Source organism: Mauremys reevesii, linkage group 11 (assembly GCF_016161935.1).
Source record: "Mauremys reevesii isolate NIE-2019 linkage group 11, ASM1616193v1, whole genome shotgun sequence".
Lineage (NCBI taxonomy): Eukaryota > Metazoa > Chordata > Testudines > Geoemydidae > Mauremys > Mauremys reevesii.
Window position 1 is genome coordinate 55,442,758 of NC_052633.1, and position 16,195 is coordinate 55,458,952.

Here is a 16,195-nt window from a genome sequence, read left to right on the forward strand (position 1 = left end):
TGGAAAAGTGCTGGGGTGGGGAGGGGGGGGAGAGCATGTGCTCAAGAGCATAGTAATAATAATAGTAGTAGTAGTTTTAAAAGAGTCTCAAAATATCAAGAGATGGGAAAATTGAGCCTTAAAAAAATCTCTTACCCTCCTTTCTCAATGTTCCCCTTTCCCATCTCTGATAATTCTGACCCTCTTCTCTGATCCTTTCCCTTACTGCAGCTAAGTTATTATCCTTACATTTGAAAAAATTGGCTTCCATCCCTTTGATCCACTATTAGTTCATTGCATTCTTTCTATGACCTGCACACAATTCCTCACTCTCTTCCCTGTTCATATCCCTGTTTCCTTGTTTACATTCTATTTTTACCATCTTCATCCGTGGTTTTTTTTTTAAAACCAATAAAGCCTAATGTCCATCCTATGTTATGGTCCAATACATGCAACTTATTAACTCTTATTCCTTAGTTGGCAACTTCATGCTAAGTACCCTATTTGTTTCCAAAAAACCAAGGGGAAAGGAAAATAGAACTACACAAGGTCAAAAGTACAGTCTTTTCTTTACTCCCACTCACATCCTTATATAAACCGAACTGTCATTAATTTCCAACAGAGGACTTGTTTTTCCAAACCTGGGAATTCCCATCAGTTTAGCTGTTTGACAGAATTTTCCTGCCTTTTCTCAGAAGGTGCGAATTTTTCAAATGCCAGTAACATACCACGACAGAATTTCCCATAAGTAGGCGGTAACAGCGGCTTGGATTGCTGGGACTGCTGTTCAACAGCCTTATTTCCACAAAAGCCAACTCACTTGAAAACAGAAAAATCAGAACTGAGAATTAACAGCTTGTGAGTCAACCCGTGCACATGGAAACATTGATAAGATTATTTCTACATGCTGCAGAATTGCTAGACCTCTTTCTTGGACACTAGCTGTTGATTCTGTTAGCACTACACAATATCCTGTAACTTCAGCTTGTGAAAACAATCTTTGAAAATATGATCCCAAGTCACTTAAAAAATGCAGGGACAGACTTCCAGCTTCACTATAGCCCCTTTCCGCCATTCCAGCTGTACACAGGCCATAAAGGGAGTGAAACGAGGAATGCTCCTAGGGCATGGGTACCTAGGCCGGTATATGTTTTACTATACTGCCCTTAAGGAACATGCTTCCCCACTGGGTAGGCAGACATATGCTCAGGCCGAATGCTAAAAATAGCAGTGTGTTCGCAACAGCATAGGGAGAGGCTCGGGCTAGCCACCCAAAATTGGACCCAAGGTGTCATGCAAGCTGGGACTCGGGTGGCTAGCCTGAGACACCACCTGTACTACCTTGAGCAGAGCTAGATTATGTCTGCCTACATGTGGTGGAAAGCAGGCTCCCAGCTGCTCTGTAGACCCTTAGAGTGAGGGCATACTGGGCCAGAACCAAAGAGAGTGCCAGGAGGGGCATAACCCAAATGGGAGGGGGAGTGGCCAGAGCACTCTGGTAATTCTGAGCTAAGAAGCAGCCCTTGATAAATGTGAGGAGGCTGCTGTACAATGGCCACACCAGTCCCAAAAACAAGCCAGAATCTGTGATGCACAAAGGTGCCTCAATATCAACTTTGTCATGTCCCTACCCTTCTCAGGACTCTCAGCACAGAACCTGGCCCATAGTCTGTGCCTCACCCAGAAAGACCGGGAAACATATTTCTGAATAAAGTATATTTTTCTACATATTCATTTACGCTAAAAACTCTTCTCTGCCTTTAATCAACCTAGATACACTATCAGGCACTTTCTCTGAGAAGCATATGTGCTGCACAATCTATAAATAGACTAGTGGGACAAATCTTCAGCTGGTGTAAATTGAAATAGCTCAACTGACTTAATGGAGTTAAGTCAAACTGCACTAGCTGAGGATATACCCCCTACTGGCTACCACACATAGCTGCACAACACACAGGAATGCAAATGTAGACTATGCACAGAGGAGGATACCTCAATGCAAAATGAAACATAAAAGCAAGCTACAATATAAACCCATTCTTAATTGATTTAATACACGGTAATACACAGTGCTAAATTAGACTGAGGCGCACACACCTCTCTGGGATGTTCCAGGACACTTGCTTTATTGCTCCTGTTAGCCTACCAACCATGAACTATGGCATTGTTCTTAAACATGAAAAAATAAATGGAGGACACAATACGATCTGCTAGAGAATATCAGATGTATTTGTGCAAGTTATTCAGAGCCTTTTAATGCATTAAGAGTGGCTGAGGCATGAGTATTGTATTTGTTTATTTGAGTTGGGAGCCCTGAAGTATGATGAGTCACCTCTGAGCCTACCTCAACCTGAGTTACCTCTGAGCCTGAGCCTGCTTACACCTGACGAGTCATCCCTAAGCCAGAGAATCTAATGAGTCATCAGAGGCAATTATCTGCAGGTCTTGTGATAGGCCCCACACCATACAACCGGGGTTTGGACAATCCACAGGAGGGGACCAAGCTCTCTCAAGGGAAGCAGTCTCTCTAGTCTGTTCAGTGTTACTACCTGGCTGGGAGCATTCCCATTGCCAATAATTTCAACAGACTGACATTGCTCCTGCTCCAGCCATGCCTACCAGGACCTTTGCCAGACCTGGACGCTGGTTTTGGCAACCAGATCCATGGTGACCACAGGGGCAGATCTCCTCTCCTCCTCTGCTACACAACTCTCAACTTGCTGTGCAGGTGGCAAGGTGCTCCAATCATGCCTATTTACACACTAGCGAGCACCTATTCCAGTCTACATCTGCTCCATGTCACTTCCAATGCTGCCTCTCTTAGATGACATGCTCCCTAGAATATTTAAGCTCCATCTCCAGCTCATGGTAAATTTATACAGATAGCAAGAAAGAGGATTATTGTCTCTTATTGCATAAAATCTAAATATGGGCTAGCTGTCTCCCATATCTATAAAAAAAAAGTATGGTTCCTGTCCTGAAGAACTGACACTCTAAATCATAAACCTGCAGACTATGACTTGTGACACTACACTACACACATACTGGAAGTTAAGTATGAATCTGTAAATAAAATTAAGTTTGCAGGATTGGGGTTTAAGAATAAAAAGGTCAGACAAGGGATAGGCTGATTAAGAGGAATGGGGACCACAGTGATAAAATCATCTAGTAACTTAAGTTGTTGCATATGTATATCATGGCGACTTCACACTTTTGTAAACATTTTTACGGTGTTAACTAAATTAAAGAGATGTTAATGTATACTGCACTTTTTGTGAGATGAGGTAAGAGAAGGAGGAGGGAGGGCATATCACTTCTTTGAAACAATTTGTGAAGGGAAAGGTCTGCTCATGATTCCTTCTAATCTGCATCAAAATACTACTCCTGTGTCCACACTGCATTTAACACAGTGTCCTTGTACCAGCCATTTTCTTACAGATCCTGCTTCTTTTTTAATCAATAAATTAAAATGATCATTTACTTTTATTTATTTCATTGTATAATATATATCAAAAAGCTTCTACTGGGGGTTCGAGCCTTCAATGTCATCAGTTAAAAATACAACCATATCAGAAACTTAAAGCAGCTGCTCTTCACTCCAAAAGCAGAAAAATAACAGACAAGAAATAGAATCCAAACTCAATCAATATCCCCATCCACATGTAATCCAGGCTGGCTTGACATGGCACTCTGTCCCCCTCTAGTGGTGGCTAGACCAAGTAGAGATTTTTGAACCTACTACAGCCTTGGCTAAGACACGTCTTTTAGTTCATACAGTAGAGGTTCATACCTTTAGCTCCAGAGGTCCCAGCTTTGATCCCTGCTGCTGATGCCTCTGTGGGGTTTGGCTTTACACACAAATACAAGAATATAAGAAGCCCTCCCCCTCCCCCGACAAGGTAAATGAGATGATTTTGAAGTGCATCTTTAAACTCAGGGAGTTAGCTCTATAATTGAGGACCCCATATGGAAAGTGTCTCACTGGCAGCTCCAGCTTGTTTTATGCCAAGTGAGACTCTAGCTCAAGCACTTCTGCTGCCTACAGTTATTATCACACCAAACAAGGCTCTGCAGTCCACTAGAGGTCTGTGAATCACAATTTGAAAACTACTGCTCTACATGAAATGGAGAGAGACATTTTCTAAGAGGTATGGAGGGTGTTACTTGTGTGACTCTGTTAAAACCAAATTGCCCTCTACTGTCCCATGCATCCTTTTGAAACACCTACCAGGACTGTCTTTCCCCAACAGGATTTTTGCTATGTAAACCACTCATATGGAAATATGTGACTCTCTACCATAATCTGGCACACATTTGTGTGCAAATGTGAGGTGCTGTCTTTCAAAGAGAGGAGAGCCAAGGCTCTGCTTGCACAGCCAACATCAAAATATCTGCCTCACTCATTAAAGAGACAGAAAAATGGAGTAAAGCGACTTAGCCAAGTTTTTAGAAAATGTAGTGGCTGAATACAGAAATACCAGCTCTAAACATGTAAACAAGTCAGATTTGATTATCTCTGAGTGAGTTCATTTGTGATTCGTGTCTCTGCTTTGCATAAGTTTGATACATTAAAGAAATGTGCAGTGTTTGGGTACATATAAAGACAAATATATATATTATATTCATTAATTTTTTTAGCACAAACTTACATTAATTTATCAGCTTTTGTTCAGAAGGATCCCAAAGCATTTAAATGACATATCAAAGTCTGCCCTTAGAAACATATACACACTTTCCACTTCTTGAGTGCCTTTCACCTGCTGATCTCAAAATGCTGTAAAAAACAACACTGAATCAAGTCTCACAAGTTCCCTTTGAGGCTGAAAAAATATTAATAATATCCCCACTTCACAGCTGGACAAACTGAAGCAGGGCCAGATCCTAGGGAGTTTCAGTGACTTTTCCAAGGTTATATACAGGATATCCTCACCCTGTGCTTTAACCAAGACATCATCCTGTATTAGTTATTTACCACTACAAAGTATTCACCCAGTTTCACTACAGCTAATCAAATGCTCCATAGCCAGTCACTGTTTTAAAATATAAAAATATTGCTGCACGTATAAACTAGTTATTACAGGTTTATAATAGCAATATTTCCTTCTAAATCAGACATTACCTCATTTAATAATCAGCTTGAAAGAGCAGGGCTGGTAAGAAACTATTTCCTTGGTAAGAATTTTAAAACTTGCTTCAAATATCAGTTGCAAATGACTACTATTTGTTACACCTGTAAAACATTCCCTTTGAAAAAACATCCCTCCCGTTCAAAGATCAATTGAGAGTCTAATCCATGCAAGATGACCCAAGAATGTCAACGAAAGTACAAGATCAGGTAAAATTATTTTATGTCTCTGTAAGTTGTTTCACTGGAACAACATCATACAAAACCCCTCTTTTAGAAAGCATTACACATTTTAACTGTTAACCTAGCAACAATAAAATCAAGCCAGAGAAAGCCAGTGTTGATACACATACTGTCCACCAGATGGCAGCAATGTGTTTTATGAATAATGCAGTAACATTGTGCACTTCCATTTCACATTTAAATTATAAAACAATAGTTACTTCTTTAGATATGAACAAACCAAAATGAATTCAGCCAAAAAGTAAAGAAAAATAAACAGTTTTGCATTCATAAAGTTGGTTATGGCTGACTAGCTGAGATTGCTCTTTCACAGGAGGGAAATCAATGCTGCTATTGCTTTCCCTACTCTGTAACCATCTATTTGGGCCCTTACATTCTTCAGTTGTTCTGCTCCACCAAAATTACTTCGCATGCACATTAAGCATTAACTGATGTTACATTTTATTCTTGTAACACAGAAAATGCCCGTGGCTCAAAATAAATATTTTTCTTTCTGATGGACAAATAACATCTGCAATTATGAAAGCTGCAGTGTAGCTGTCAAAAGCTAAGTGAGTCACATAATTTCTTGAGAAGCACATGTGTATCTGTACCCACCCCCTTTTCAGATAGAGATATATTAGAAGTTACATCCCTACCTTGATAGGGTCACTTAAAAAGACTACTTTCAAGCAATTCTTTTTATCATCATCATTTCAGCCAACTGAAATTAAATGTCTATTGTCTGGTTAAAGTTATAGTTTAAAAAAAAATCATTCAAATCATTCTTCACAGCAACTTTTGAGTAGATTTTCATTTGTGAGTAGCAAGGATTTACTAAAACACATAGGGCCAAATTCAGCCCCAGTGTAAGTGCGGGCAATAATAGGAGGTTGATTATCCACTGTCTCTGTACCCGATGTACTCATTTATATCTGTATACGGTGAGCCAGACGGAGCTCTATTGGGTTACACCAACTGCGAATCTGGCTCAGTGAGTTAAAATAACAACATTTCCACTTGTAGCATTTCACATGCACTTTCCACACATGTAAATGATTACCTAACGGGCAACACAGAGGACAATCAAGCCCAGGGAGGCAAATCCGGCTCTTGTTCACACACTGGGTTCATTGGTGTTCAGATATACACCCTTACAAATGAGGTCTTCAGTGGAACTATGTCTTCAGTGGAACTCCCAGTCTTCAGTGGAACCATGTCCATTTAGGCCAGGCTGGTTTTGGCTCACCGTGTGTAAACATAGGAGATTTCAGTACACAAAAAGACCAGGAGGTTCACCAGTCTTGTCCCCTTATTTCAGTTAGCACCTGTGCCCACTGTGACAAGGTGAAACAGCCAGGAAAGAGGTAAGGGCTATTTGCCTGTCACATGGCCCAGCAAGGAATTTAAGGGAAGGAGGCAAGTAGCCTTTCCTGTCAGTATCACCCCCAACACACCAACAAGATAATCTTCCTCCATAGCCTTATCTACCTCCTTTTAAAGTAGTGCATGGGAACTGCAGTTCTCAAGAGGTTATTCCAGACACAGTGAAAGCCATCTTCAGTGGACTAGAAAAAGGGGATTGTCCATCCAAGAAGCTGTTATTAAAAATCTACCACATTTGCACTGGAAACCTTGGGTATATTTTAGAGTGGTCCTTTAGAGTGATTTTGTTCAACATCTTCATTAAGGATCTGGACGATGGGGTGGATTGCATGCTCAGCAAGTTTGAGGATGACACTAAGCTGCGGGGAGAGGTAGATACACTGGAGGGTAGGGATAGAGTCCAGAGTGACTTAGACAAATTGGAGGATTGGGCAAAAAGAAATCTGATGAGGTTCAACAAGGACAGAAGAATCCCATGCACCAATACAGGCTGGCTAAACAGCAGTTCTGCAGAAAAGAACCTAGGGGTTACAGTGGACGAGAAGTTGGATATGAGTCAACAGTGTGCTCTTGTTGCCAAGAAGGCTAACGGCATATTGGGCAGAATTAGTAGGAGCACTGCCAGCAGACCAAGGGAAGTGATTATTCTCCTCTATTCAGCACTGGTGAGGTCACATCTGGAGTATTGCATCCAATTTTGTCCCCCACCTCACTACAGAAAGGATGTGGACAAATTGGAGAGAGTCCAGCGGAAGGCAACAAAAATGATTAGGGGGCTGGGGAACATGACTTACGAGAAGCGGCTGAGGGAACTGGGCTTATTTAGTCTGCAGAAGAGAAGAGTGACGGGGGGATTTGATAGCAGCCTAGAACCAGCCCTGAAGGGGGGTTCCAAAGAGGATGGAGCTTGGCTGTTCTCAGTGGTGGTAGATGACAAAACAAGAAGCAATGGTCTCAAGTTGCAGTGAGGAAGGTCTAGGTTGGATATTAGAAAACATTATTTCACTAGGAGGGTGGTAAAGCACTGGAATGGGTTACATAAGGAAGTGGTGGAATCTCCATCCTTAGAGATTTTTAAGGCCCAGCTTGACAGAGCTGGCTGGGATGATTTAGTTGGGGTTGGTCCTGCTTTGAGCAGGGGGTTGGACTAGATGACCTCCTGAGGTCTCTTCCAACCCTGATCTTCTATGATTCTATAATTCCAGGAGATTGCCTACTGGAGGTGGCTGTTAGTGTAGGTTTCACACTATCAGTAACTTGGAGGGTTAGATTTTTTTAGTGAAAAGAAAAGCAAGTCACTACTGGCAGAGATTAAAGGCTCTCTACAGTTCCAGTTTTGTAGTCACGAAACATGCAAAACTCTCTTGAACCCAATGAGAGTTCTTTATGTTCTGTATGTGGCATGGCTACAGAATCAGGCTCCAGGTAGATGCTCAGATACTAAATGTAAAAACTTCAATAGACAAATAAAGGGAAGAAATTCTGCCTAAACTTTTGTAGCAACTGTTTCATCATCTGCTTACGTTGCCAGCTCATGAACAAGTAGATTCTCCTTCAATCTTCTCTTTTAGAAAGAATAAAGAAAAGTTGAAAGAAAAGTTCTATGATTCTAAGACTTTGTTTCCCAAACTCTTTATATATATAAAATCCTCAAGTCTCGGCCTCAATCCAGCTTCTCTCTACCAGATCTTCTTAGCTTTTTCATATACTGTTTGAAATAACATGATGAATACTGTGCACAGTACAGGGACTCTCTCTCTCAGTCTCTATAAAAGTACCTGTATAATTTCAACTTCTCTTTATTGCTCTTATGTATGCAATTCAAGGCCTTGTTTTCTTTTTCCTGCCATTAAGCAGAGAGAAAAGATTCAAGAGTTTTATCCACCACTACCCCCGTATTATGATCACTGATTTGTAACACAGAACCATTGAGCGTATATTCCCTTTCCTTTTTTTTCTTGCCCCAGTCTCATTACCTTGCATCTCTCAAAATTGAATTTCATCAACCATTTATCAGCCTGTGAGCCTAGTCTATCAAAAGCAACCTGAGTTTTATTTCATTTTCTCGTAGTGGTACCCCGATGGGCAAGGTGGACAAAATGAAACCATTTGCTGGTCATACATGTCATGTATAATGCACAAACTTCTGGCCAAAATGGTCCCTTTCTGGTAAACACAACAAACATAAGGCTAAACTGGATCCTCAGTAGCCCAGTGAAACTTACTGATTTCCTAAGACTATCTGATAGTCTGGTAAAATAAGCATTGTTGGACTGTTTGTATTCATGAAATAAAGACAGTCGGTGGCATTTGCGTCACTGTCCTAGGTAGGGGGCAGTAATGAGCTGTGCTACTTTGGGAGGAGTCCCAGAGAGCTCTGTCACAATCTGTAGGGGAGGTAATGGACAGGGCCACCCAGAGGATTCGGGGGGCCTGGGGCAAAGTGAGGGAGCTGCGGCGCTTGTACTCACCCGGCGGCAGTCCAGGTCTTCAGCGGCATTTCGGTGATGGGGGGCCCTTCAGTTGCTCTGCATCTTCAGCAGCACTGAAGGATCCCCCACCGCCAAAATGCCACCGAAGACCTGGAGCGACTGAAGGACTCCCCACCACCAAAATGCCACCAAAGACCCGGACCGCTGCCAGGCCAGGGCTCATGGGGCATTTCGGCAGTGGGGGGCCTTCAGTCGCTCCGCGTCTTCACTGAAGGGCCCCCTGCCACTGAAGACCCGGACTGCCACCGGGCCAGGGCTCACGGGGCCCCTGTGGGGCCTGGGGCAAATTGCCCCACTCCCCGCGCAGCCCTGGTAATGGATTCAGGGGGGCTGGAACAATTTGTATAGTGGGAGTGCTGAGAGCCATTGAACCAAACTGTAAACCCTGTATATCATGGAAACAACTTCAAGCCAAACAGTGCAGCAGCACGCCTAGTTCCAGCACCTATGCATGGATGGAGCAGATTGTGTTGTCCACACTCCATTCACTGGCTGAGGCAAAAAGGCAATGAACCTGCCTTCTCACTGTCCACGTCTCTGGTATCCTTTTTCCAGGGGAGAGCAGGCACAACGAATGCCTCACATACACACCCTGCTCCATATGCCACCAGGGCATTGTGACGGTTCCTCCACATTACACCCAAAGGCCCCAGTTCAGGAAGTGCTTCTCCTGTCACCCAGCATGGCCCTCGCTCAGACAGGCATTAGCCCTTAGAATGGAATTGACTTTTCAACCTTATAATGTTTGCAGTGTGCATTACACACACACACACTGTACAAATGTGTTCAGTTCTCCTAAAACCAGCTATATAACCACAGTTACTAGCTTTCCTGCTTTTCATTGTTAATCAGGGATAAAATATTCTGCATCCATGCACACAGAGAAAACACAGCTCTACCTGGCATTACTTGCATATGCTTCCATCTGGTTTTGTGTGACACAATGTTCTACTGTAGCAGTAATTTCTAAAGCAAAAGTTGAGATCTAATGTGTGTCTGAATTTTCTGCCTTTGATGCTTATGGTAACTGCAGGTATCAAAAGAATGAGGCAGAAAACTGGTAAAAAGCATGGGCTTATTTTTAATGCTACTTTAAGTAAAAAGATAACAACATAATTAATAATGAAATAATGAAATAATTCTCAATTCAGGGTAAATCAAGAGTAACTCCAGTGATGTCAATGGAATTGCACCAGTGTAAAAGTGGTAAGAGAGGAGAATTAGCTCCATTAATTCTGATATCAGAATTTGTACTTATAAAGCATCTGCTATCCAAAGTTCTTACTGTATTTTACATCCACATCTCTGTAAGATACAGTATTATACTAATTTTAGAAATGGAAAAAAAAACATCACAGAGCTTAAGTCTCCCACAACAGAGTGTGTACACTTCTGCCTTGCACCCAAATTGCACAAGCAAAGTGCCTGATGTGTTCGTGAAGCAGAAATTTGCACAAGCACATAATTTTCCAGATGCCCACTCCAGCTTTCCCATATCCCGTAGATGTTCTGTGTACACTTTTGCATGTACACCTTTAAAAATCCGAGTCTATGTGACTCACCCAATAGTGTTAGGTAGCAAGTCAATGGGACAACTGGAAATACAATCCAGCAACCCTCTTCTCCCACTGCAACATACAAGTTCACTAACTTCAGTGGGAGTTATTTATATCATTCCCGGGTGGGAGGGGGGAAAAACACCTCAGGAATCCTTTCTACTAGCTCCTGTTCAAGCCTTTTTCTTTTGGTCCAATTTCCTATTACTGTCTAGATAATAATTGCAGGTTATTAAACTACTGACACTGTCATAACATTATATATGTAGCCAATTATTTAAAGATATGAAATTAGATTAGGGTAAATTCAGATCTCTGGGATATCAGTTAAACCCACAGAAAATAAATGTAACTTCCACACGTGGATAAATTAACATAAAGGTATCTAAAACAGGGTCAGATCCATCCACTATTTATAAAACATAAGGCCAGCAAAAGTTAGTACACTGACCGTATGTGTCAAAGACAAAAGCTTTCTGTGGATCTAAAGTTAATGCAGAAGACCGAGCTTTCTTGGGGTCCCATCAGAGATTGTGAAACAAACTCCAAAAGGAAATAAGGATCATCACAAACCTCACCATCTACATTTTCAAGTGCAATCTTTGACCTGCCTTCTCTAACACAAACACACAGCAGTGCATACATTTAAAACAAACAAAACCAAGCTCCCAAACTCTACCAAAACAAAACATTATACCATGCACACAATTCCCGCCCCAGAGAGAGTATGAGGGAGAGAAAATAAACCACATGTGACAGATGTCAGTCATGTCACTTAATGCACTACTGGAATACACTCAGGTATTATGGTGATGAGGGCTGGTGATGAGGGCTATTTAAGAACCTGTATTGTACAGAAGAGAACAGAAAATGTATGGGTCAGATTCTGATCTTGGTGTAAATCTGGAATAACTCCACTGAAGAGAATGAAGTTGCTCTGAGATCAGAATCAGGCATGTTATATGCTTACTAGCTGTAGGATAATCTTTTACATTAGGTCTAGGTGCAACTATATTTTCAACCAAAATACAGAACTTTCTAGTATTTTTCACTAGATTTCTTGCCTTGTTTTCTAGGCTTTTATATGTTAGAATTTTATGAATATGAGTAAACTGACAGAGCTGCAGCCTTTTGAAATTAAAGTCAATATCACATTAAGGCTGTGGCAAAAGCCTGTGTATCAGTCTCTCTAATTTATGTAACAAAACCTTTATAAACAAATGAACTTGGAAAATGAACAGAAACACCAATGAAATGAAATAATGACTGTTTGTTAAATGAATGAAGCTATTAGGGGAATGAAGCTGCTTACTAATTCATGAATATATTGAATAGCAACTTTTTTAACACTGACTTTTTTTTTTAATCAACCAAAAAGAAACCCCCCTACAAGTCATTCCATTGCTGCAGGATTTTGTATTAATGAAACCTTAGCACTGTGGAGCCACAGGTATATTAAGGTCAAATGAACACTGCAACTTCCTCCCAAGAGTCTTGTCATAATTTTAAACTCAAAAAGGGTGGTTTGGTTTACGCGTGAGGAGGAAGAGCATGAGCGAAGCAGGAGACATGGATAAACCCTATTCTGAAAAGTTCTCCACAAGCACACAACATTGAGCATTGAGAACATTTTTTCACTAATCTAGTTACTAATGCCTCAGTTACCATATTAGTGCTGGCTGCAAAGCATTCCATCATGTTGTTATTTTCTTCAGCTATAGCTCACATCAAGATGTGCCTATCTGATGCAAAATTGAACTAAGTAAAAGAGAGAAAGGAGAACGACGGGATGACAGAGGCACTCTTTCTGTTCCAGTTGCTGATTGACAATACTGCCATCCCTTAACATGGTTTTATTTAGTTATTACAACCATCTCTCTGTAAATGACACTTAGGATTATTTAAGATTATGTTGTAATCCTTTTAATCCTCAATGCTTTAAATTTCAGGCTAAATACCAAAGAGCAAACTAGCACTTAGCAGAAATGTTTAAAGCATGTGATTTGAACATAAATCTTCTTTTATTCACCACGTCTCTGATGAAGACCTAGTGCATCACATCAGTTAACCATAGAGAACACTACAGTATCTCACTGCAAATTGCTCTGTTTGCTCAGATTCTGTTGAAATTGCTTCAAAGTAGTTCTGTTTACAAGCGCTATATCATCAACAAAATAAACAAAGGTAAGTCATACTGCAGGACACTGCTATGCACTATTTGATGAAACTGGCGTGTTTAAAATGCACAGAAATAGATAATGTGCACACATTTTAAATTAATTAGGCCTTGTTCTGATCAGATTTACCTTAATTTAGAAAAGGAATAACAGTGAAGTTAAACATGTGCAAGGTCAGAATCCAACCCCAAACCTCCCTGCCTGAATTTCATTTGCTGTAGGTTTATATATTTTTCCACCTGAATTTCATTCATTCATATTTTTCCACCCAAATAATATATTCCATATTAATTAATTATGTATAGTCCATCTCTTTGTTGGTATGCATTTACTAAGCCATGTACATGTCCTAGTTAGAACTCGAATTCCACATTTCCTGCAACTTTGGGTGTTCAATTTTCTTTAAAACAAAATCTCAGTGGTCATTTTCTATTTGTAAACTATAATTCTTGGTCTCAGACTGAGTATCCAGGGTAAATGAAACTCAGAATTCGGTAGCCAATATAGCGCATGGACAGAAATCAACATTGCTCTGTTTTAGTCAAAAATAAATGCTTTATTATTCAGTTTGCAATTAAACAAAAATGCATCGATCATGCTTTGTTGCCGTGCTTTGAACATATAATCATATTTATTCTGATAATTTCAGAGTTAGGCCAGCTAATGTAGCTAATCAGATAGCAATGCAAGTCATCTAGATTTAGTTTTCCAGCAAAGCCCTTTGGATTCTTTCCATTCCAACAGAACTATGAATAGGTAGATAGTCAAAGGATGGCTATATATTTTAAATAAATAAAACGTCAAGAGTGTTTCCGGCACATTCAGTATCCAAGTATAAGCCACCTTCCTTGGTTTTAAAACTCTGCCTGGACTCTTGCTTTATTCCCCTTCCTACTGTTTGCATTCATCTAGCACCAATCCTTCCAGTCCTTTCCCAAAATGCTACCACTGTTGGTACCAAACAACTCTTGCCATCTGGCAAACACTTCTAGTATATCTCCATGATCCTCTACACAATGCTCCACCCTTTTAGGTTTATATCTCTGATTTCTCTCCCACTCAGTTATTGTGCTTATGAACATATGACTTAATGGTTTCAGAAGAGAACTGAGCCTAAATTCTTCTCTATACTTATACTCAAATAGTTCAGTGATCTCCTTTAGCTCTGCTAATGTGTAAGGGTTTGCGGAATTTAGCTAAAGTTATATTTTATGACTTTTAGGGAGACAAAAATCCAAGAATGAGAGTAAAACTGAGTTGTTCACCCTACCAATATGCTCTACGGATTACCCAAGAATTGTCAAACCTCATATTTTATAAATCACTGTCAGATTTTAAGAGGACAGTTGCAAAAGCACCTAAGGGAGTTAGGTGCATATGTCCTATTGACTTTCAGTAGTCTTAAATCCTTTAGGTGCTTTCAAAAATATTCCCCTTATCTCTAGATACAATAGGTCCAAATTATCTGTTGCACTAACAGTTGGCAGGTAAGAGATAAGCCCTTTCAGGAAGACAGTTACAGTCCCTGATTCTTTGTCTCACCCCAGTCACCGCTGCATGTAAAAGCCGCCTGGTGACTACTCTAACACTTTCAATCTGGCAACAGTCCCTGAGGGAATTTGAACCAGCTGAAGATACCCAGAGCTCAGCACATGCCAGCTATGTCACATCCCCACTCGATATTCTGTCACACAAGTAGCTGTAGGATAGATGGCATGAAGCCTACTATGCCAGCTCTAAAAAAGGGCCTTGCCTACAGAGCAGGGCTAGAAGCAGAATGACCCATTCCTTGAAAGGATTCCAATCCAGTACAGATCACCGAGGCTCACCTATGGAAGCATCACTGCTTTGGAGCAGACCTGTGGAAGCATCACTGCTTCACTGTTGTAAAGACCTAAATTCCAATATAGTCCAGTCTTCAAAGGTCTTGGCATCAGCATACTAAGCAGTGTTTACTCTTACTTCTCTCCAGCATGTAATCCACACCCACTCCTACCTTGGAAGCAATTCAATAACTGCTAGTGATGCCACGTGCAACCTGGTTAACTGACATACCCATTTTTTACTCTATCTGGCAGGCATTATATGTCCTGAAAATGCACCCTCCCCTCCCCTTGTGTCCTAGATGCTGTGGGGCACAAGACCAGCACATACAGCTCTGCATGGATGACATGAGGAGCAGGACAGAGATCCAGGGGAGAAGACTGAAGGGACAATGAAACTCTAAGTAAGAGAACAAGGAAGAGTGAATAAGTTTGATGACAATAAGACCTAAGTCCTTACCCAAAGTTCAGACCTTATTTTGAGATTTGAAATAATTTTGTTACATTTCTCTTCTTATACTACTCTTTGCTCACCTCTCCACTTGTTCTTCCCCACTCCAGAAGCATAAATGGGAAAATGTTGCAAAAAAGTCATGAGTGCCTTTTGTGCGTAGACAAGATCTAAGTTTCAGATAGTGATCAATTTGGTGAAATAAAATATTATTAAGCACAATTTTATACCCTCTTACCAGCTAAATATACAGTCATCTCTTTTGTAAGGCTACTGTTAACTGACTCCCATATTTACCAAACTCACACTATATAAACTTTACCTTACTGTAAAACCAGGGTATGAACTAGAGGTACACTAGTCACCTTACTAAAATAAATCAATTTAATATATAAACAACAGTTGAAGAAAGGAACGTTTTCACAGTTCAATCCTTGAGGGGGCCATTTAGGGATCTGGGGCAAAAATCTGTCTGGGGATTGGCCCTGCTTTGAGCATGGGGTTAGACTAGATGATCTCCTAAGGTCCCTTCCAACCCTGATATTCTATGAACTCTCTATTCTATTCTATCCTCACTACTGAAGCCCTATATAAGATTCCAAATCCTCGGATAGAAAAAAAATCTCATTATAGCGCTTGATTCAACTACCATGACATCAACAAAAGCCTTTCCATTGATTTAAATGGGTGTTGGACTGGGCCCCTATAGTGGAAGTGTTGTAACAACCTTTTTTTAGCATCCAGATCCTGGAATTTCAACCCTAGATTAATGCCTTTCTCATCCCTGAAAGGCATTTATCTTGCCATTCAATTAAATGGCATGTGGATTAAAAAAAAAAAAGAAGTGACATTGTTTTCCATGAAATAAAATAATCAGCACATGAGAAATATATAAACTTCTGAATTGGCTCTGATGGATGCCAGGTTCTTCTCCTTCCAGCCCTCTCCACTCAGGAATGAACCTGGGTCATCACAGCCGTGAGC

At 40.7% G+C, this 16,195-nt stretch overlaps 1 protein-coding gene across 10 annotated transcripts in view; it reads right to left on the reverse strand.

The window, feature by feature from the left end:
• ARHGAP15 (Rho GTPase activating protein 15) overlaps positions 1-16,195 on the reverse strand; it is a 464,338-nt gene that overhangs the window by 337,265 nt on the left and 110,878 nt on the right. The window lies entirely within an intron of this gene.